The sequence below is a fragment of the Eulemur rufifrons genome, chromosome 29, assembly GCF_041146395.1.
Source record: "Eulemur rufifrons isolate Redbay chromosome 29, OSU_ERuf_1, whole genome shotgun sequence".
NCBI lineage: Eukaryota > Metazoa > Chordata > Mammalia > Primates > Lemuridae > Eulemur > Eulemur rufifrons.
This window is the reverse complement of record NC_091011.1, coordinates 11,939,389-11,961,976: the sequence shown is the minus strand read 5'-3', so window position 1 is coordinate 11,961,976 and position 22,588 is coordinate 11,939,389. Positions and strand designations below refer to the sequence as shown.

Genomic DNA, 22,588 nt, shown 5'->3' with positions numbered 1-22,588 from the left:
ATCTAGACTCTGACCACTTTTTACCACCTTGATTCTCCACAGCCTTGGACTGAGTCACCATCATCTCTTGCCTGGATCATAAGAACAGCCTCCTAACTAGTCTCCCTTCTTCCTCCTTTGCCTCCCTTACAGTTGCCTCAACACAGCAACTACTGTGATCCTTTTAAAGCCTAACTAAGATTCTGTCACTTCTCTGCTCAAAACCCTCAGATTTCAGATGGAATCACATTCAAGGTAAAAGACAAAGTCTTTACAATGAATGGCCTATAAGGCTCCCTATTAATTCTCTCACACCCTTACTCACTCTATTCCAGTCACACCAGCCTCCTTGAGGTTCTGTGACCATGCCACACATGAACATCTTGTAATCTGCTATTCTCTCTGCCTGGAATATTCTTCCTCCAGTTATCCACATGGCACATGCTCTCTTCTCTGTCCACAGCACTTATAACCAGCTAAGATACTACATGTTTTCTTGTCTACTTATTTTGCATTTCCCTTCACTGGAATGTAAGCACGTGGGACTTTGCCTGGCACTTAGCAGTCCTCGATGCATCTGTTGAATGAATGAATGGATGAATGGTCCCGACACATTAATAACTAGGAAAATGCAAATTAGAGCAATATGAAAAATCATTACATACCAATCATACACCAAAAATTTAAGTTTGATAAAACCAAGAGTGACCAGAGTATGTAACAAAAACTTTTATATACCACTGCTGGGAATGTAAATTAATACTAATACTTTAGAGACTGATTTGGCAATACTAGTAAAGGTGAAGATGCATATACCCCTCAACCTAGCAATTGCACTGCTGCGTATATATACTAGATTCTAAGGCCTACAGCAACTCTCTCAAGTATAAAAGGAGACCTCTGCAAGAATATTCACTGCCATTGTTTGTAAAAGCAAATAAACCAGAAACTTAAATATCTATCTTCAGGAAATGTATAAACTGTGATAGAAACATACAACAGAATACTGTACAACAGCTAAAATGAATTACCAATCTACAAATAGCACACGACTGAAGTTCAAAACCACAATGATAAACGAATAAAAAGCAAGTTGCAGAATGGTATGTATGGTACGATGCTATGTGTGTGTGCGTGTGTATATATACATTACTGGAAACATGGAAAATAAAGCTATCTTATATATGGCTATACTCATATATAATAACAAATATCAAGACAGTAGTTACCTCTGAGCAGGAATGGAAGAAGAAAGACAGATTCAAGGGAAATTACACAGAGTGCTTCAACTATATCCATTTTGTTTTATTTCTTTAAAAAAAAAGAAAAACCTGGCAAATACAGAAAAATATCAGGATTGATAGAAGTGTATCATGACAGATATATGGTTATTTGTTATTCCCAAAATTCTTCTGTTTACTTAAAATATTCATAATTTTAGCCAAGCACATTACATTCTATGGAAACTTATTTGATTAAAATTTTCAGTTACCAAACTTCATAAATAACAATGGCCAACTTCATTCTAATTGAAATGAATGTTAAAGCTGCCAAGGCTTTTCTGAAAATTCTGGAATTCCAAAAGAAAAGGGTTGGCTCCCTTCACACTCACTATTCTACCTCAGCTTCCTTCTCTTAAAAAGACCTTCCAGTGGCACATTTCTATCTAAATATAAATCATCTGTAAATATTCCCACATAAATGTACTGCCCTAGGCAAGGGCTATGAAATGGAGATGCAATTTCAAGCAGACACAGCAAAAGGCACCAAGACTCACATGAGCTTCTAAAATCACCAGTTGGTACGGATGACTAATGTAAAGATAGATAGCAGCTCTTTCACTTAGAGACTTGGGTTTCTCAATCACAGCAGCAAGAGGGTATCTCTTCTGTGTTCTCAGACATTTAACCAAAACCAAAAAGTGCCTATGTAAGTTCAAATCAGTAGAAAAATTCTCAAGATCACTTATGAATTGATTAAAACAAGATGAAAATCTAAGAACGTTAAAATATCTGTACGAAAACTGACTTTGCAAGGCCAAAACAAAAGTTAGGGAATAACATACGATATGAAAAATAAGTGTAGCGCCAGTATGAAAATCAGAAAGTTTAATCTCAGTAATGTCAATTCAACCAACTTGATCTTATAGACAAGATCACTTTTAAAAATCTCAAATGCGAAAAGTGACACACAATTTACAGATGCAGAGATATAAACCCAGCTCACTGGCATAAATGACAAACCTCTAAATGCCATGGTTTCCTTGTTATAATTCAAGGTTTCCTTGTTATAATTCAATATAGATATTGAATATTTGCTACCCATTAATAGTTACAGTATCTTGGAGAATCACAGGACAAAAAGCAATGCAAAACCTGTTAAACATAACCATAGTAAAGGGTTTAAAGAGTTGATGCACTAGGCAGCCATGAGCCAAAAATACCGCCAGCCAACTAGCTCCAACAACTCTGTTATGCTAATCATTTGTATAAACTATTAGCAACTATGAGGTGTGAATTATAAATAGCTTGCCATACTTGCACATGATCTTTGGTACTCAGTTTCCAAGGACACTAATCTAAGCTAGAATATGTTTTAAAAGTCCATTATCAGTTTTTACTGATTAAATAACTAATTTGTACAATTAGATATTGCTTGGAAGGCACACCAAGCACACACTTTTCTACCAAATGATCCATCTGCATAAAGATTGACATATCCATTCTGAAAAGTGCCCATCTGAAAGTCACAAGTCCTCATCGCCACCATCTTACAGTAGCATAAACATTCTTGCAATTGTCAACCAGAAAGTTTCAAAGAATGCAAAATTATTTTAGCACTGAAATGACACATAGGGCTTAGAAACACTCAGAACATGGTGGGTTAGGAAAGCTACAATTATATCTTGACTGTCTTCACCAAATTACAGGAGTAGGAGCAAAAGACATTAAGTGAGACACTCATTAAAGAACACACCCTTAAAGGTGAACGCTGCACTCTGATACACTAGGACCAAATCCAGAAAAAAAGGTCACATACACCCCTCACTTAGTGAATTTCACAGACAGCAGAGCAACAAGTACCTAGTTCACATCTCCTTTTTTTTTTTTTTTTTTTTTGAGACAGAGTCCCACTCTTTTGCCCGGGCTAGAGTGCCGTGGTGTCAGCCTAGCTCACAGCAACCTCAAACTCCTGGGCTCAAGCATCCTCCTGCCTCAGCCTCCCGAGTAGCTGGGACTACGGGCATGCGCCACCATATCCGGCTCATTTTTTCTGTATATTTTTAGTTGTCCAGCTAATTTCTTTCTATTTTTAGTAGAGACAGGGTCTCATTCTTGCTCAAATGATCCACCCGCCTCGGCCTCCCAGAATGCTAGGATTACACGTGAGAGCCACTACGCCCAGCCCACATCTCCTTGAGAGGAGAAATTCATACATCTTTCTGGCTATAACCAAGGCAGTTATTATGATTTAATTAGAAGTTCTTATCCACTTTATTAATTACAGAGTTAATTACGTCTGTTTAAAGTGAACTGTGGGATTTGCAGAGCAAACCTGTTATTTGTTTTTTAAAAAAAGTGAAGACGTTTTTCTCTAAGTGCTAATAATCAGCATGGCTGTGTTTTATATTTGCTTTTAATGCAGCTTCCAGTCTTGAAAGATTACTTACATTTCCACTTGACTATCTACTACAGACAGCACCACCCTCACATAGCCACAAAAAGAAAATGTTAAAACAATTCTGATAGAGAATGTTTTAATTGATTCAATATGTCCTAAACAGAAGCTTATTTGATGTCTTAAAAGAGACACCACACACAGAATACTGTTAACATCCCAACACCTAATTAGCATATCATAAACAGTATCATTTCAGAATTAGAGCTATCTTAGAAATCATGGCCACAGGCATTTGAGAAATATATTGAAACAGAAATTAGGCAGGAAGTGGAGAATTCATAGGGCATGATTAGAGTTAGCTTTACTTTTCAAATATACAAACACCAGGGTTTGGGACTATTTTAGGTATATTTTTGGTTTGTCCTTTTGAGTTTTCATCTCAATCAATACTAAGTATATATTTATATAAGTATCTTTAACATCACTTTGTAAGCACTCTAAGGACAAGTAAAGACTTCTACCTCTTTAGTGTCACCCACTAAAAAATTAAAACGTGAAGTCTAAATATACTTATGGCAATAACACAAAAATCAAGAAGACTGTGCCAGTAAATCAGGGGTGCTCTCTGGTTTTGACGGAGCTTGTCCAAATTAGGCTCTTAATATTTAGCACCATCTAGTGGCAAATTTATTTTTTAAATTGGAGGAAAAATATGAACCACAGTAATGTAAAACTTATTCAGTAATAATATTCTCATATCAGTGCAAATTAACACTTTTGATTTAATTATTACATATAATGATAGATAACATGGGTGTCCATTATCTATCTGGGCTCTCTAGTTTTGTATGTACATAAAGTTTTCCATGGTAAAAGAACAAAAAAAGAAAGCCTCTGAAAGTAGCCTGATTTGTCTCATAGAAAAATCCTCTAGACCCATATTCTGACTCATTCTGGCCTCAGATTTCAAATATAATTTCTGGTAGCCTAAGAGAAAAAAATTTGGCAGAGGAACCCAGATCAGCTTTATAAAAATATAGGAAGATCTGTATACATATATATAAGGGGGAAAAGCCTACTATTCAATGTTCACATTGACCTTTCTGCATTTTCTTATAATAGTTCCATTTTAAAGAAAAAATAAAGTGAATGGCAAAGTTCTTTGTATTTTACAAGTATAATAAGTTATTTAATGAAAAAAACTGAAACTATAGCAATACTGGCCTCTGCACCCAGAACAAACACTTCCCTACTAGGTGCTCTGTAAAGAACTGGGTACTTCTCTCTCTGACTACTGGAGGCAGTAGGAGGTCTCTTGACTCACAGAAGTGATGTCACATAAACTAACATATCATTTTGTCAACAGCAGTAATGAGTTTATGTTGATAAATCCTGCCCATCTTACCTGCTTTCAGTCCTATAAAAGAAAGCAAGCTACAAACAAAATCACAAAGTTTATGTGTACTTTACTGCAATATATTTTGAAGATTCCTTTCCATAACAAAGTTAAAATATTTCCTTATCACTAAACGATTTTTAAAGAATAAAGTATGAAAGCAATTGTCACAACTAACTTGAATAAAAGTAGAGTTTTCATCTCTTACATTGCTGAAAAAAATCTTTTACACTCAGAATATTCTGATTAAAAGTTTAGGCTGAGCGAGGTGGCTCATGCCTGTAATCCTAGCACTCTGGGAGGCCAAGGCAGGAGGATCGTTGAGCTCAGGAGTTCGAGACTAGCCTGAGCAAGAGCAAGACCCGTCTCTACTAAAAATAGAAAGAAATTAGCTGGACAACTAAAAATATATAGAAAAAATTAGCCAGGCATGGTGGCGCATGCCTGTAATCCCAGCTACTCGGGAGGCTGAGGCAGAAAGATTGCTTGAGCCCAGGAGTTCGAGGTTGCTGTGAACTAGGCTGACCCCATGGCACTGTTGCCTGGGCAACAGAGTGAGACTCTGTCTTAAAAAATAAAATAAAATAAAAAAAGTTTAAAAAGTATACATTAATATTAAAATCTTCAGAGATCTTCCTTTCTGGTTTATACCTTGAACCTATTTAAATTCTGATCTGAGCCCCTTATTTACTCCATGAGTCTTCCTAAGTATTCAGGGGTTAATGCAAAGTCTGGAAAATAGTATCACAAATTTATGGGAGTAAATACAGAGAAATTTTAATGACTTTTTTAAAAGTGGGGGGGATAGGACTAAGAATGCCTCCAATCACTATTTAATTATTTTATGAATAATGGCTTGTGATAAGATATGAAAAAAAAATTTTTTTAAACCACAATTATTATTACCAGTTGACAGAGAAGACTGTACAAGACAATAAAAATTACTTAAAACCATTAGAATCAATGAGTTTAATCAAGTGTGATATAAATTATCATAAAAATAAAAACCATTCTTACAAATATTCAGCAATTAGAAAATTTAAATTTCAAAACAGTATCCTTTTGTAATTTAAAAATCTGTATATTAAAATTTTTTTAATTTAACAGGGATTGTATGTAACATTTATAAAACCACAATTTTTGTGGCTTAAAAATAAAGTTTGAAACAATAGAAAAAAGTACTCAAGGCCGGGTGCAGTGGCCTTGCATAATGCCAGCAACTCAGGAGGCTGAGGCAAGAGGATCATTTGAGGCCAGGGGTTCAAGATCATCCTGGACACTGGACAACATAGTGAGACTCCTTCTCTAAAAAAGAAAAGAAAAGAAAAAAAAAAAAAAAGAAGAAGAAACTAAAAAAATAAGCCAGATGCAGTAGTGAGCACCTATAGTCTCAGCTACTCAGGAGGCTGAGGCAGGAAGATCATTCAAGCCCAGGAGTTTGAGGCTGTAGCATGCAGCAAGCTGTGATCACACCACTGTACTCTAGCCTGGGCTACACAGACCCCATTTCTTTAATAAAAAAACAAACAAACAAAAAAAAAAACCCAAAAGAAACCCCACTGTCTTTATTAATCTACTTTTATAAAACAATCTTGATATCTGACAAAACACATCTTTCTACTTTGTTCTTCAAAGAGTGTCTTGGCTCTTCTTGGCATTTTGCACTTTCATATAAATTTATCTTTTAATGAGTATGACTGACAATCCTGTAACAAAATCTTATTAACCCACCTTAAAATTATGGTAGAGCAAGCCTAGGAAAGGTACATAACTTGTTCAAGGTCATAAGACTGCAGAGCTTAGCTCTGAACCTAGGAGTGTCTCTGTGCAAAGCGTATACTTTTTTTGCTACCATCCTGCAAGCCTAAACTCACACTTGAAAGTGTTAAGTCTAAAGATAAAAAGTTACAAGTAAAAATAACAATGAATTATTATTTTCATACCTGTGCAGATTATGGGTAATTTTAAGATATATCTTGAAGGGGTGATTTAGTTACTGCCTGCTTAAAGCCCTGTTGTTATAAAACGTGGGTCATGTCTCATCCCCTTTCTAGAGCTATTAAGGAGATAAAATGGATAGATCTCTGGTAGGTAAAGAATAGAAAAGATTTATGGATTATTCTCAGATGTATAGCTTGAGCAAAGGATGCTCATAGAAGGGAACTAATATTTCTTTAACAACTAGGCAGTGTGGTAAGTGCTTGACATAAATTATCTCATTTTATCCCCACAACTACAGCAGGTATTATTGGTGACCCAAATTACAAATGAATAAAATAGGACTGGGAAAGGTTAAGTAACTTGCCCAAAGTGAGAAAGAAAAAGTACTGGATATAAGATCTTAACTGAAACCTCAGGTGTTAAGCCCTTTCCAACACAGCAAAATGCTAATAACATCCATAATATCTGTTTCACAACTGAGCTGAAAGACCAGATTTTTCCACCAGAGAATGTACGAGTGACACTAAAACAATAGCCAGGCAGCTGAAAGGGTTTCATTCTGATTAAAAGTAGTAAGTCACCACCCGGCCTGAGCAAGAGCGAGACCCCGTATCTAATAAAAATAGAAAGAAATGATCTAGACACCTAAAAATATATATAGAAAAAAAATTAGCCAGGCATGGTGGCACATGCCCGTAATCAGGAGGCTGAGGCAGAAGGATTGCTTGAGCCCAGGAGTTTGAGGTTGCTGTGAGCTAGACTGACACCACGGCACTTTAGCCCGGGCAACAGAGTGAGACTCTGTCTCAAATAAAAAAAAAAAAAAAAAAAAAAAAAAAAAGGCAGTAAGTCACATGGGAGCCTTTTGACAGTACTGCCCCAAGCACAGTCACCTTTAAGAACAATCCTGCGTTTGTTTTAATTTTTTTTAAAAAGTCAGACATTTAGGCCGGGCGCGGTGGCTCACGCCTGTAATCCTAGCACTCTGGGAGGCCGAGGCGGGTGGATCGCTCGAGGTCAGGAGTTCGAGACCAGCCTGAGCAAGAGTGAGACCCCGTCTCTACTAAAAATATAAAGAAACTATATGGACAACTAAAATATATATATACAAAAAAAAATTAGCCGGGCATGGTGGCGCATGCCTGTAGTCCCAGCCTCTCGGGAGGCTGAGGCAGTAGGATCGCTTAAGCCCAGGAGTTTGAGGTTGCTGTGAGCTAGGCTGACGCCACAGCACTCACTCTAGCCCGGGCAACAGAGTGAGACTCTGTCTCAAAAAAAAAAAAAAAAAAAAAAAAAAAGTCAGACATTTAATACATGTTAGAACACATGTAATATTTACACCTTCATTGCAGTGACAGCAGAAATCCTGCAATAACCAGTCAGAAAAGAAGAATTTTCTTATACACACAACAGCATGGTAACTAGATGTAGGGAAAAAATGTTCCCATTTTATTGTGTAATCATCAAATCACATCAGTATACTAAGTAACACACTTAATGAGAACAATAGATCAACTACAGTAATGATTCTTACCTAAGAGAAAGATTTATAATGTAGATTCCTGGGCATTATTTATAAAGTTTCTGATTCATTGGGTCAGAAGTTAGGAATCTGTTGTTTTAAAAGTCTGCATTTTGACATGCATCATACAGTCATGTCTCGCTTAGTGACAAGGATACATTCTGAGAAATGCATCATCAGGCAATTTTATTGTTGTGTGAACATCACAGAGTGTACTTACATGAACCTACACAGCCTACTAGGCTTTGGGAACCTGCGGCCCTGGGGCCACATGTGACCTTCTGGATCCTTGAGTGGGGCCTTTTGACTGAATCCAAATATTACAGAACAAATCCTTTTATTAATAAGGGATTTGTTCTGTGAAGTTTGGATTCAGAAGAGGGGCCGCTCTTGTGGACCTGGAGGACCACATGTGGCCTCGAGGCTGCACGTTCCCCACCTGTACGAACTGGAACACAATGGTAAGCACTTGTATATCTAAACATAGAAAAGGTACAGTAAAAATACGACATTATAATCTTATGGGACCACTGTTGTATATGCAGAACATCACTGACCAAAATGTCATTATGCAGCACATGACTGTACGTATATTTAAAATATATAGGTGAATATGCAGAGAAACAAATACAATAAACTCCCACATATCCACCACCCCAGACAAACACAGATCTTTACCAGGACTTTAGAAACCCCCTCATCTCATCCCTTTCTTCCCCTGAGGTAACTATTACCCTGATTTCTGTGTTAATCATTCCCTTCCTTTTATTATTAGTTTTACCTCTAATACATAACAATAAGTGTACATAATTGTAAGTAAAAAATCATTTTCCCGGCTGGGCATGGTGGCTCACACCTGTAATGCCAGCACTCTGGGAAGCCAGGAGTTCCAAGTTGCTATGAGCTATGATTGCACCACTGCACTCCAGCCTGGGCAACAGAGTGAGACCTTCTCTCTTTAAAAAAAAACAAGAGAGAGAGAGAGACAGAGAGAGAGAGAGAAGGAAAAATCATTTTCCTTCAGAATTTTCAAGGCATTACTTCACTGTTTTTGCACTGCAGGTTGCTGCAGATCCAAAGCTATTCAGATTTCTGATCCTTTATATGGCACCTGTTTTTTTCACTCTAGAATCATCTCTTTGCCCCACAGTGTCCTGAAATTTCCTAATGATGGGCCCCAGCGTGGGTATATTTATTAGGCACTCACTGGGCTCATGCAATCTGCAAACTCCAACCTTTAATTATGGGCCACTTTTTAGAATTATTTATTATATTCTCCTTTTCATTTCCCCCTATTTTATCTTGAACACAATTGTATGGATATTCAACCTCAGGAATAGTCAGCTAAGTGTCCTGTCTCTTCTATTTTCTGTCTGTCTTTTTCCTCTACTTTCTGGGAGATTTCCTGAACATTATCTTACAACCTTCCTAAGGTTTTCATTTCCACTACGATGTTTTTTGGGGGGTTTGTTTGTTTGTGTTGGAGACAGAGTCTTGCTCTGGTGCCATCATAGCTCACTGCAACCTCAAACTCCCAGGTTCAAGTGATCCTCCTACCTCAGCCTCCCAAGTAGCTGGACTACACGCCCTAATTTTTCTACTTTCTGTACAGATGGGGGTCTCACTCTTGCTCAGGCTGGTCTCAAACTCCTGGCCTCAAGCAATCCTCCCACCTCAACCTCCCAGAGTGCTAGGATTACAGGTGTAAGCCACCGCACCCAGCCTACTATCATGTTTTAAACTTTGTTTTCTGGCTAGTCTTTTTTTTTTTTGAGACAGTGTTGTTAAACATATTTATCGGGTACTATTTGATGTTCCAATACTTACATGTTGTATAATGATCAAAACGGTATTTAGCATAACCACCACCTCATGCATTTATCATTTTTTTGTGGTAAGAACATTCAAAAGCCTTTCTTCTATTAATAGATTCCATAATATAGAATACCTTACTGTTAACCATTATCCCCGTAGGGTGCACTAGAATACCATAGCTGATTCTTCCTAATTGTAACTTTGTACCTGCTGGCCAAGTTCTTCCATCCTCCCCTTCTCCCTCCCCAGTCTCTGGTAAATTTCCTGGCTAGTCTTTTAAGCATTCTGTTTTTATTTCATCCTCATCTCTTGTCTCTCTGAATATATTAATAATTGGGACAGGAAGTTGTTGGTAGTTTTTTACTCCCTGCAAAGTCTGTTTCTTCCAAGTTGTTTTTTCTGTTTGTTTTAGTTCCTATCTTCCACCTTCAATGTTGTATGCGCTCCTCAAATAACTGGTAATCCCTGGGTATTTGCTTATGATTAAAAGTGGGGGCCTAAAGTACTTGTAATGGAACTTATGGGTGGGGCTTGGTGATTTGAAACTTCAAGGAAACCTTCTCTCAGGTCTTTTCCCTGGGGTTACATAGAAACCCTGGAGAATAATACTGCGATCTCCCACTTGACTGCCAGCATTCCGTGAGCGCAGAGAAAATGGAGGGCAGGGGAAGGGGAAGGTCACAGGAACTCTTACATTCAGTATGCACACAATCACTTATTCCTCTATTGTCCATTTAGTAATGATTACGCCTCTTTCCAAATTCTGAACAGATATTAATCTTCAAGAGTACTTTTCATAACACTTCGCTTACATGTTTTTAAATAATGAGTGACCATAACAATAAATAGTGAATCACTTTTCTATAATAGCATTATACTAAAAGTTTCAAAGACTTTCTGTTTAATAAAGGTGTAATAATAAATCCATGGCTTATTATTACAAACCAATACACTATGATAAAATTAGATACTGAGAAAACATGTAAAAATGATTTCTATCTGATATAGACATGGGATAACAGAAGACATTAAAAATTAATACAAAATATTTCTTCTCAGAAGTCTGCTAATAAAAGAATAAAATAAAATACAAAATACATGCCAAATAAAAAATCATTATAAAAATAGATAACAGCATATTTAAAAGTTATTATAAAAATGAAATTTTACAACACACCAAGTATTACTTGCTTGTTCCAAAAGTCTTGATCTTTGCTTCACCATATTCCAGATATAAAAAAATTCATTTTATGTTGACACTGCTCAAATTAAGAATGCATCAAAAAGCATTTTCAGGGGATGGGCATATACAGACATAACGAGTGCGATGCGCACCGTCTGGGGGATGGACACGCTTGAAGCTCTGACTGGGGTCGGGGGCAGGGGGACCAAAGGCAATATATGTAACTTAAACATTTGTACCCCCATAATATGCTGAAATAAAAAAAAAAAAAAGCATTTTCTGTGCTCGCTTCAGCAGCACATGTACTAAAATTGGAACAATACAGAGAGGATTAGCATGGCCCCTGCGCAAGGATGACACGCAAATTCGTGAAGCATTCCATATAAAACACTAAAATTTTAAAAAAATAAAAAAATTTAAAAAAAGCATTTTCAAGTTAAGTGTTAGAGTATGTTATCTCACATGAGCTTGTTTACTTTCTTCATAAACTATTCTGTTTGTTTACTCTGATTTTGGTTTTGCCTTTGAGTTCAATATTGCTTTTACTAATTCAGATTTTAGGTCAAGTTCTCATTTCATGTAAAGTATTTCACAAAAAAATTCATACTTTTCTCTCTTGCAATTCCTCTGTTCAAGTATTTACAAAGGACTACAGTCTATAGTGAATATTCTGAACTTGAAAACACCAGCAAACATTATTGAGTACTATTTACATATACAATATTTAGATCTTATAGCAATAAATACTACCATACAGAATAAGATGTGGTATTGTCAATTTTAGAACTTACTTTGCTTCCAAACTTATTATTTCTTGGAACACCATTTGTAGGATTTATATGAAATATACTATGCATATAGACTTAGTATTTATTTCTAAGAATAACTCACTGCTAGCAGCAGAGCATGAAAATGCATTTATAAGATAGCAACAGCTACAAGCAAGACTCATTAGATCATGATGCTCATCTCCTAGATGCCCCTGTCTCAGTTCCCAGTGATGTACAATCTTAAGTTTCTGCTCAGTGTCTGCATATCCTGCTCCTGTTTTCCACCTGACATCATTGGAGCTCCTAGAACCAATCGTATCCAATAATATTGATTGTTGAGCTTTAATTCTTATGAAAATTATAATTTTTTTTTCTGTTTTTCCTGGCTTTTCCAATGATTTTCCTCAGGATTGGGATTTGAAATAACATACATACTTTCTGAGAAATGCTAGGAATGACTTCCCATGTGGAAACACAACTTTATCCAGAGATCATCTGCTTTGAACCTCCAGAATTTATCCCAAGGTGAACAACAGCAATTGAGAGAATTGCTTCTTAGCAACATTCATCCCATCTTCCTTATTTTATATCTTGTACACCCCAATTGCCAGAGATACCTGCACTGCCAGTTCTTCAACATTATGAAGATTTATAGGGTAAATCTGATGAGATCATAATTTTTCCTTCTGTCAACTCGGGATTCATCAGTCCTGGGAATCTTAGTTCATTTTCACTGATTCTTGGGCTTTTCCCTGTTCTAAACTGTATTGCTGTTGTCTGTTTTTTGATGCCCTTGTCCATTTGGGTTTTGGTTTTTTGTTTTTTGTTTTTTTTTGAGACAGAGTCTCACTCTGTTGCCCGGGCTAGAGTGCCGTGGTGTCAGCCTAGCTCACAGCAACCTCAAACTCCTGGGCTCAAGCGATCCTCCTGCCTCGGCCTCCTGACTAGCTGGGACTACAGCCATAAACCATGAAACCCAGCTAATTTCTCTATTTTTTATAGAGACAGGGTCTCACTATGTTGTTCAGGCTGGTCTCAAACTCCTCAGCTCAAGCGATCTTCCCACCCTGGCCTCCCAAAGTGTCGGGATTACAGGCATGAGCTATCACACCCGGCCAAAATCTTCATTTTTAACAGGTACCTTAACTGTCCATTGATGCAGGTGGTCCCAAAAGTCACACTTTTAAACACTGAACTACAGGATAAACAGTAAAAAGTGCCCAGAAGAGTGAATACAACTAAAAACAGTTTAAGCTGAGGATATTTATATCAAGGAGAATATTGTACGAACTACAATAGCTACTTCAATAGCTAAAGGGCTAATGGGGGAAGCAAAGTTAGGCTTGTTCTCTATGCTCTCTCCCCAAAAATCTAGAACTAGTAGGGAGAAACTACAGTCCAGAGATTTGCTACAAGACAAGAACTTCTTAGAGACAAAACTATCCCAAGCAGGAATGAAATGCCCCCAGAAACAAAAAACTCAAGAACAGGCTACACAACCACTAATTAGGGATGGCTAACAGCATCTAACCCTGAAATGGTCATTTGGTCCAACTGGTTGCTGAGGCAAGGCTGACACACAAAATAAAATAAATGCACAATTAATGCTACATGAATGAAATTACAAAAATTAAGTCACGCTGAGTGAGAGCTACCAAATATAAAGGTTTATTCACACAGTATTATAGGTAATCACTGGTCCTAAATTTCCTTTTCTCAGTTGTAATATAATTTTTTCCTCACACAATCTGCACTCAGATGTGTATTTATCACTAGATTCAATGTGAGTTGTTGAAAGGTAACAAAGTAATGGGCTCATGCTTGTTATGAAAATGTCCCTATGAGCCAAAAAGTTTAATATATTATAAACCATCGTTTTCAGTACCTGAAATGCATGTTTGCTTACAAACATGTTTTCCCACGTCTATTCTCCCCATCTCCTCCAATCAAGGGAGCAAGAGGACACTGGAGAGGCCAGAACACAGTGAACAAGGGGAAAGTGGCATGAGATGATGCTGTAACAGTTAGCAAAGAGGCCAGGTCACAGGACAGGGAGGTGGGAGGAACGTTGTGGGTCAAGTTAAATATTTGGGGTTTATTCTAAGTATAATGGTAAGTAACAGAAGAGTTTCAAGCAGGAGAGTGACATGATCAGATTTTACATTTTTAAAAATGACTGTTATATGAAAAGTAGAGGTAATAATACATCCTGGCAGACCAATTAGGAAGCAGTGTCTAGGTGAAAAATAATGGTAGTTTGGATGAGGATGACAGAGCTAGAGATGAAATGACCACAACTGACAACATTTAAAAGGCAGAATCAGGAGAATGCTGAGAGGTCTTAAAGATGACCCCAGATATCACTCATGAGCATCTGGATGAATAGCAATCCCAGTCCCCAGGAAGTATATACTGCCAGACATAAGTTGCTGGAAGTGTAAAGAAAAAGAAAATCCCTGTTTTGGATGGGTTAGGTTTGAAAACCTATGAGCTACCTAAGTGCGAATGTCTCACAAGCTCCACTTCATCATTTCCCACAGAATATCTCCAATAGGGCTTCAAACTTAGGGTGCTGGCAGTTGAAACCTGTAGATTTCTTCCACATCTGCTCCATTAGCTGATCAATGTCACCAACTGCCAGAGATCTATAGATGGGGTTCATACACGTGAAAGAGAAGGCCAGAATACAAACATCTGAAGTCTCATTGATAAGATTCTATGACTCACAGATTCATCCATAACACTGGAGTCATTCTTGCCACAAACGTTAACCTTAAGGAAAGAGTTAAGTCATAACTCTGCAAATATTTAAAACCATTTGAAAACAAATGCAAATGTATTTTAACATTAAGGTAACTTTTATCTACAGATTGCTTTCCTAGTATCATTACAAGAATAAGATTTTGGAATAGATTCAAGAAATAGATTCAAGAGTTAAATGTCAGTTCTTAATTAGCCATCTTGTTTTGTGAGGTAAAAACTTAGAGCACATTAGCACATTCTGCCCCCTCAGCATGTGACACCTTGTGCTGCCTCAGGACTCTGCAGAGTCCCCACCAACAAGAGGGCTCTCACCAGATAAGGCTCCCCAATCTTGGACTTCCCGGCTTCCATACTGTGGGAAATAAATCTCATTTCTTACAAAAAAGATTTAGAGCAATTATTTTCCTCCTGACAAGAAGCTGTACAATCCTTATAAATGTTCTATTAAAGTACAACACTGCCACCTGTTGGAAGAAATCACTAACATAATGTTTTCATTCCTAAACAAGTTTGTGAGAGTTTTTTAAGTTTCTGAAAGAAAATGAAAAGGGATTATGTTGATTTTATCCTTTCTTGCCCATCATACTCAGATAAAACTCTTAGTAAAGAGGAAAAGCAGGAGTGCAACTTTACCGCTTCCCATAATAAAAACAAAAAATGATTATTTACTTTTTGGTTTGGGTGACTTGGATGAGAGGAAGGTGTGATCACGAAGAGATAGCACTAGGGAGTTTTTCTGGTGAGGCAACCATTCCCTATCCTGATTATGGTGATGTTGACACAAATCTATTCCTGGGTTAAAGCTCATAATCCCTTACACCAGACGAAAAAAAGTTCACTTTACTGCATGATAATTTTTTTAAAAGACAGATAGAGTCTTTGACAGATATGAGGATAAAAATACTCAAGTTTATAGAAAGGAGGAAAAAAATTATAAAAAGTTAAAATGTGAAAGTATTCACATAAAATTCAATAGTTTTTCCACTTACAGCTCAAAGACCTGAGACCCAAATAAAATTATTGAAAGGACCTAAAGTAATATGGCATGTTGAAATACTTAAATGTGGATGTGGAAGTATTTCTAAAGGCTACCATTGTACACTCAAAGTCAATCTTTGTCTCTAGCATAGGACGGTCCAATGAGAGGTAACAATCTATAACCAAAAGTTAGGAATCGGTAATAACGTTTGATTCTGATAACTTCAAAAGTAGTCTTACAAAGGCATTCTTTTTTGTTTGGTTGGTTGGTTTGGCTTTTTATTTTTTGAGACGGGGTCTCACTCTGTTGCCGAGGCTGGAGTGCAGTGGCATTGTGATAGCTCACTGCAACCTCAAACTCCTGGGCTCAAGTAATCCTCCTGCCTCTGCCACCCGAGTGGCTGGGACTAAAGCTATGCACCAGCATGCCCGGCTAATTTTTTCTATTTTTGGTAGAGATAGGGTCTCGCTCTCAAACTACTGACCTCAAGTGATCCTCCCGCCTCGGCCTCCTAGAATGCTAGGATTACAGGCGTGAGCCACCGCACCTGGCCACAAAGGCATTCTTTATCTGATTGTGGTTTGTCTCCCTGTTTAAGCTGGAGCATAAACAGGCAAAGCTGGGTGCTTAGCATCTAAGTAATCTTGGTATTTGCTAGATATTGAGGGAGTCAAATATGAATCTAAGTGATATCAAAGTTTCAAGAGATCTGGAGCACCCCAATCCATCTAGGGACCTTTACAGTACATTTGCAGATGCCAAATGCAGTAAGACACCAAGAAACCACAAGAAGACAAATCACTAGGATGACAAATAGACCCAAAAAACTAAAAGCAAAAATTCCATTAACACACTCGTTCCTCCCATCTCTCTTGATAATACACTTGCTGTGTTATAATGTGATATGCGTTGTAACAGTGATGAGGGAATATTAAACTGGGAGCTCAGGTAAGATGTTGCAATTGGATGGAGAGGTGGGCAGAAAGGGTATAACCCATGTAAATCCTTGGCCCTTTAATTCTTAGAGCAGCCCTTAAGCCATCCTGTTCCCAGGATCTGGCAGGCCGCATGAGATCTTAGTTTTCAAAGTTTTGGTTGAGCCACACTGTTGTCTATTTTTCTACATTTCCCCAGTGATCCCAGGAAGGCCACAGCTAATGGCTATTGAGAGGGATCTAAGTACCCACAATTTACAGTTCCAAGAATAGGATAGTTGAAAAAAGAGTAACAGTTGTGAACTAAAATAAAATTTTAAGGCTCACCGCACCCCCTCCCCGCCGCCCCCCACCGGCTGACTGAATGGACCCCTCGTGGCCAAAGGAATATCCTAAAACTAAATTGCCTGCCAGGAGGAGGGAGGTCAGACATGCCTCATCATGACCCTCTCCCTTCTTGGGGACATCCTTTGTAACCCATTAACAAGCCTAAGGGTATGCAAGACAAACCTACAGGCCCTCAATTTACACAACAAATGTCCAAGGCTTATCTCTGATAAACAGCAACTATGTTAAAACATTCCAAGCCTTTAGACAAAGCTCCAGGTCTTTAACCAATTACAAGCCAAAGAATATTCAAACCCACCTATAACCTGCAACCCCCTCCCCCTTCGAGATGGCCCACCTTTTCGGGCCAAATCAATGTATGAGTCCCACGTATTGATGTATGACTTTACCTATAACCCCTGTCTCCCTCAAATGTATAAAACCAAACTATAACCCTGCCACAGCCAGTCCACTTGCTCAAGGCCTCTTGGGCGTGGCTCCGGGTCATGATCCTCAAATTTGGCTCAGAATAAATCTCTTTAAAATTATTTTACAGAGTTTGGCTTTTTTTTCCGTTAACACAGTCATAAGAAAGAATAATGTTGGTTATTTCCCATTCTTCAATTAATTAATGACATGGTTTATCTTTGCTTTGAGGGAGTTAAACTTGCCTGTCAGAAGCAGCAATATTCACCGCATACCAGGGTAACTGTCAAAGTAGAGCAGTAGTATCATACTAGACTAATTCACAAACTTTTTGAACTATGCAAGTTTGCAAACTCACCTCCATTTGAGAGTCTGCCGTGATGAGTAATTTGCCCACAAAGACTAAAAGCACAGAAAGCATTAAGGGGGAAAAAAAACAACCCAAGATCTTGGATCACAGAGATGTTTAGGATTTGGGAAACTAGGTAAACCTTTTTAGTCTGAATTCTAATAATTTTGAAACTCAAAGATTTCCAAGTCCTAAGACAAAATCATCCACATCCCTTCATCTAGGAAATGGCCCTTTGAATTTATATCTTTAGAAAGGTAAATGTGATAATACATGCCTAAATCACACAATTCTTTTAAATCTCATATTCTAGGTAAATGACCAAAAACACTAAAGCACACGGGCAGTTCCTCAAAAACTTAAAAGAATTACCCTATGATACAGCAAGTCCACTTTTGGGTATATACCTAAAACCGCTGAAAGCAGGAACTAAAACAGATATTTATATACCAACATTCACAGCAGCGCTATTCACAATAGCCAAAAGGTGGTAAAAACCCAAATGTCTATTAATGAATGTATAAACAAAATGTTGTCGGCTAGGCGCGGTGGCTCACGCCTGTAATCCTAGCACTCTGGGAGGCCAAGTGGGGAGGATCGCTCGAGGTCAGGAGTTCGAGACCAGCCTGAGCAAGAGCGAGACCCCATCTCTACTAAAAATAGAAAGAAATTATATGGACAACTAAAAATATATATAGAAAAAATTAGCCGGGCACGGTGGCGTATGCCTGTAGTCCCAGCTACTCGGGAAGCTGAGGCAGGAGGATTGCTTGAGCCCAGGAGTTTGAGGTTACTGTGAGCTAGGCTGACGCCACGGCACTCACTCTAGCCCAGGCAACAAAGTGAGACTTTGTCTAAAAAAAAAAAAAAAAAAAAATATTGTCTATACGTACAATGGAATATTACTTTCAGCCTTTAAAAGGAAGGAAATTCTGACACATGCTACAACATGAATGAACCTTGAAGGTATTATGCTAAATGAAATAAACCAGATACAAAAGAATAAACTTTATATGACTGCACTTGTATCAGGTCACTAGAGTAGTCAAATTCATAGAGACAGAAAATAGAATGGTGGTTGCCAGGGGCCAGAGAGGTGGGGGGAATAGAGATTTATTGTTTAATTGTTGCAGAGTGTCAGTTTGTAAAGATGAAAATGTTCTGGGGATGGATATTAGTGATGGTTACACAATGTAAAAGTACGTAATGCCACTGAATTGTACACTTAAAAATCATTAAAATGGTAAATTTTCGGTTGCATATGTTTCATCACAATTAAAAAAAAAAAAACAACACTGAAGCAAGAAACATGGAGTCCTAACTGGAATCAGGCCATGAGGAAGAAATGAAGCCTTGGACATTGTATACAAAATAGAGAAATGCAAATTTTTCTATGGAGGTAGGGTATATAGCTTTCTTCAGATTTTCAAAAACATGTGGTCTCTCAAAATTTTTGAACTACTACCTTTTAACCAATGAAATAAGAAAAACAAATATCAAAACAAGGTTAATTGGAATTTATTTATTATTTATTTATTTTTAGAGATGGAGTCTCACACTGCCACCCAGGCTGGAGTGCAGTGGCATGATCATAGCTTACTATAATTTCCAACTTCTGAGTTCGAGCAATCCTCTCACCTCAGCCTCCCAAGTAGCTAGGACTATAGACACACATCACACACCTGGCTAAATGTTCTTATTTTTTTAAGAGATAGTTATGTTGCCCAGGCTGACTCCTGTTAATAGGATTTCATAATACTACATTTCCCAGAATGCCCCAATCAATACGGAACAGTTAAACTCTGCACACATTAGATCTTCAAATAAATGTCTGCTAGCATGAAATAAGTACTTACTATATGGTGACCAATTGTCCAATATAGCTCTCACAAATCTAACGCAGTATATTGAACATGAACAAGAGAATAAGAGAATAACTTCCTGAAATCTAAAGTAGAAAATTAAATAAGACTGGGCATGAAGGCTCATGCCTGTTATCCTAGCACTCTGGGAGGCCGAGGCAACAGGATCGCTTTGAGGTCAGGAGTTTGAGACCATCCTGAGCAACAGTGAGATCCCGTCTCTACTGAAAATAGAAAAAAATAGCTGGGCATGGTGGTGTGTGCCTGTAGTCCCAGCTACTCAGGAGGCTGAGGCAAGAAGATCACTTGAGCCCAGGAGTGTGAGGTTGCTGTGAGCTAGGCTGATGCCATAGCACTTTAGCCCCAGGCAACAGAGTGAGACTATCTCAAAAAAAAAAAAAAATTAAACAAAGTTACCATATGAACCTAGGTATATTCCCCAGAGAAATGAAAACATGATGTTCACACAAAAACTTGCACATGAATGGTCATAGCAAAGTTATTCGTAATAGTCAAAAAGTAGAGAAACAACCCAAATGTCCACCAGCCAACCAGTGGATAAGTGGTGGTATATCCATATAATAAATTATCCAGCAATAAAAAGAAATGAAGTACCGATACATGCTATAACATGAATGAACGTGAATGTTAAACAGAAGAAGCCAGTCAAAAAATACCATATAACGTATAATTTCATTTACACGAACAATCCAGAACAGGCAAATTTTCAGACAGAAAATTAATAGTTGCTTAGGGCTTAGAATGTGGAATCAAGCTGGGGAAATCAGGAGAGACTGCCAAATGAGTACAGGGGTGGGGGTGACGAAAATGTTCTAAAATTGATTGTGGTGATAGTTGTACAACTTTGTGAATGTACTAAAAATCACTGTACGTTTTAAATGGGTGAATTCTATGGCATGTGAACCATATAACAGTAAAGCTATTTTTTAAAGGACTGAAGATTGCATTGGGTTTTTTCCATTTTATCTCCAGCTCTCCAAACAGTAGTTGGTAGATAGCAAAACAAAGTGACTATAATCAACAATAAGTTAGAGTGGAATTGTAATGTTCCTAACACAAATGTTAAATGCCTGAGGTGACGGATATCTCAATTACTCTGATTTCATTAATTCACATTGTATGCCTGTACCAAAACATCACATGCATCCTATAAAGATACAAAACTATTATGTACCCATAATGATTAAAAATAAAAAATTTTTTAAAACAGTACCTAGCAATTATCAAGAATTCAATAAATTCTAGCTGAATGGAAGAATAAAAATTAAAACTTGGGTAAACCATATAAAACTTTGTTATATCCAAAGTGATGAATTACTGCAGATTGGCATGGCAGGAGCATAATGTGAGTGTATGTACCTATGGATGTGCTATCCATGAAAGGAGAAAAAAACTGAAAAATTGAGCTGAGGCAAGATCTTGAAGGGTCTTGAAGCCAGGCTAAGAAGCATGTATTATTCTAAGGGCAGTTAAGATTTTGAGCACAGGAATAACACAATCAGATAGATCTATGTCTTAATGTGCAAAGTGTAAGCTACTTCCATCCAAAGAACAATGCCCCTCAGGAGAAAATGAGGAATCAGGGAAAGATTGGAGAAGCACATTATCAAAGTATCAGAATCTCTATGGATTTCTTTTAATTGTACATAGCACCCTACAAAATACACACTCAGACTCACGGACAGACACTGATACATACATGTATACATACATGCACCTTCCCCTACATAGAAAATAACTTCTGTAGTCAGCCCGTTGGGTTTTCTATTCTTCAAGTGTTATGAGGACAAAAAATATTATGACTACTGAACCAGAAAATCTTTTCCTACAATAATCGAGGCAGGGTACTCCTCAAGGTGTTGAAATTTAGGACCGCCAACAAATGCCCAGCTCCACCTCTTCGAAAAGACCTCAACTCTTCAAAAATATGCTGTTGGGGACGCTCAGCACGGTTAGCTTCAGCCTCATGACTCCGAGCAGGTGGGGACACCTGTGGCCTCCCAGGGCGCGGAGCCACGGCGGGTCCCCAGGCGCCAATGATGCAGCGCAGGGAGGTCACGACCCGGCGACGGCGGGGAGGCGATCCCTGAGGAAACTCCCCTTGCAGCAGCCCACCCCGCGCGCAAACGCGGCCGCTCGGACTGAGAAGACAAACGCTCCTTGTGGAGGGAGAGACAGAGACTCCTACAACCGGGAGAAACTAACCTGTCAGCGACAGAAGTACCACGCTGAAGCAAGCGTGGAGCGTTTCCGGGTGAGGGGAGTCGGCGGAAAATGCTCACGAGCGGACACGCCCCGTGAAGAGCAGTCGAGACTTCCGGCGTCTCCTCTTCGCGGAGCTAGAGCGTCAAAACGCGCGCCGCCTGTTCTAAACGCTAACAATGGTCAAAGGGCAAGGCAGGTTCAGGTTGAAGATCGCTTGCGAGTTTCTCAGAGTCTCGGACTTGCCCCGGGGGCTCGCCTCCTCCGATCCCCGTTTGTTTGTTTTTTTCTGCATCCAGTCAGCCCAGCTACATGAGGCTAGAAGATTTAAACTACTGGCTCATGTTTTTTCTCTCAGGGATCCCGCACTTCTGCTGGCCTCCAGGGACTGAAACGCATTGGGACCTGCGAGGCTGAGAAATTAGGCAAAATTAAATTTTACTTTGTTTTTCCAAAACTCCAGAAGGCGAAAAAAAATTTTAAAAATAAATTTTATT

At 38.2% G+C, this 22,588-nt stretch overlaps 1 protein-coding gene and 1 non-coding gene across 3 annotated transcripts in view; one reads left to right on the top strand and one right to left on the bottom strand.

Annotated features, from left to right (window-relative positions):
- The window catches only part of COA1 (cytochrome c oxidase assembly factor 1), a 71,404-nt gene extending 49,261 nt beyond the window's left edge, over nucleotides 1-22,143 (bottom strand). For both annotated transcript variants that reach the window (XM_069461892.1, XM_069461893.1), the window contains exon 1: nucleotides 22,095-22,143. The gene's annotated coding sequence lies outside the window, so the exon portion shown is untranslated. The remainder of the gene's footprint in view (nucleotides 1-22,094) is intronic.
- On the top strand, nucleotides 11,739-11,845 carry LOC138377659 (U6 spliceosomal RNA). Its single transcript, XR_011231825.1, has one exon. It is a non-coding gene; the product is annotated as a U6 spliceosomal RNA (small nuclear RNA).
- Nucleotides 22,144-22,588: the final 445 nt, after the last annotated feature.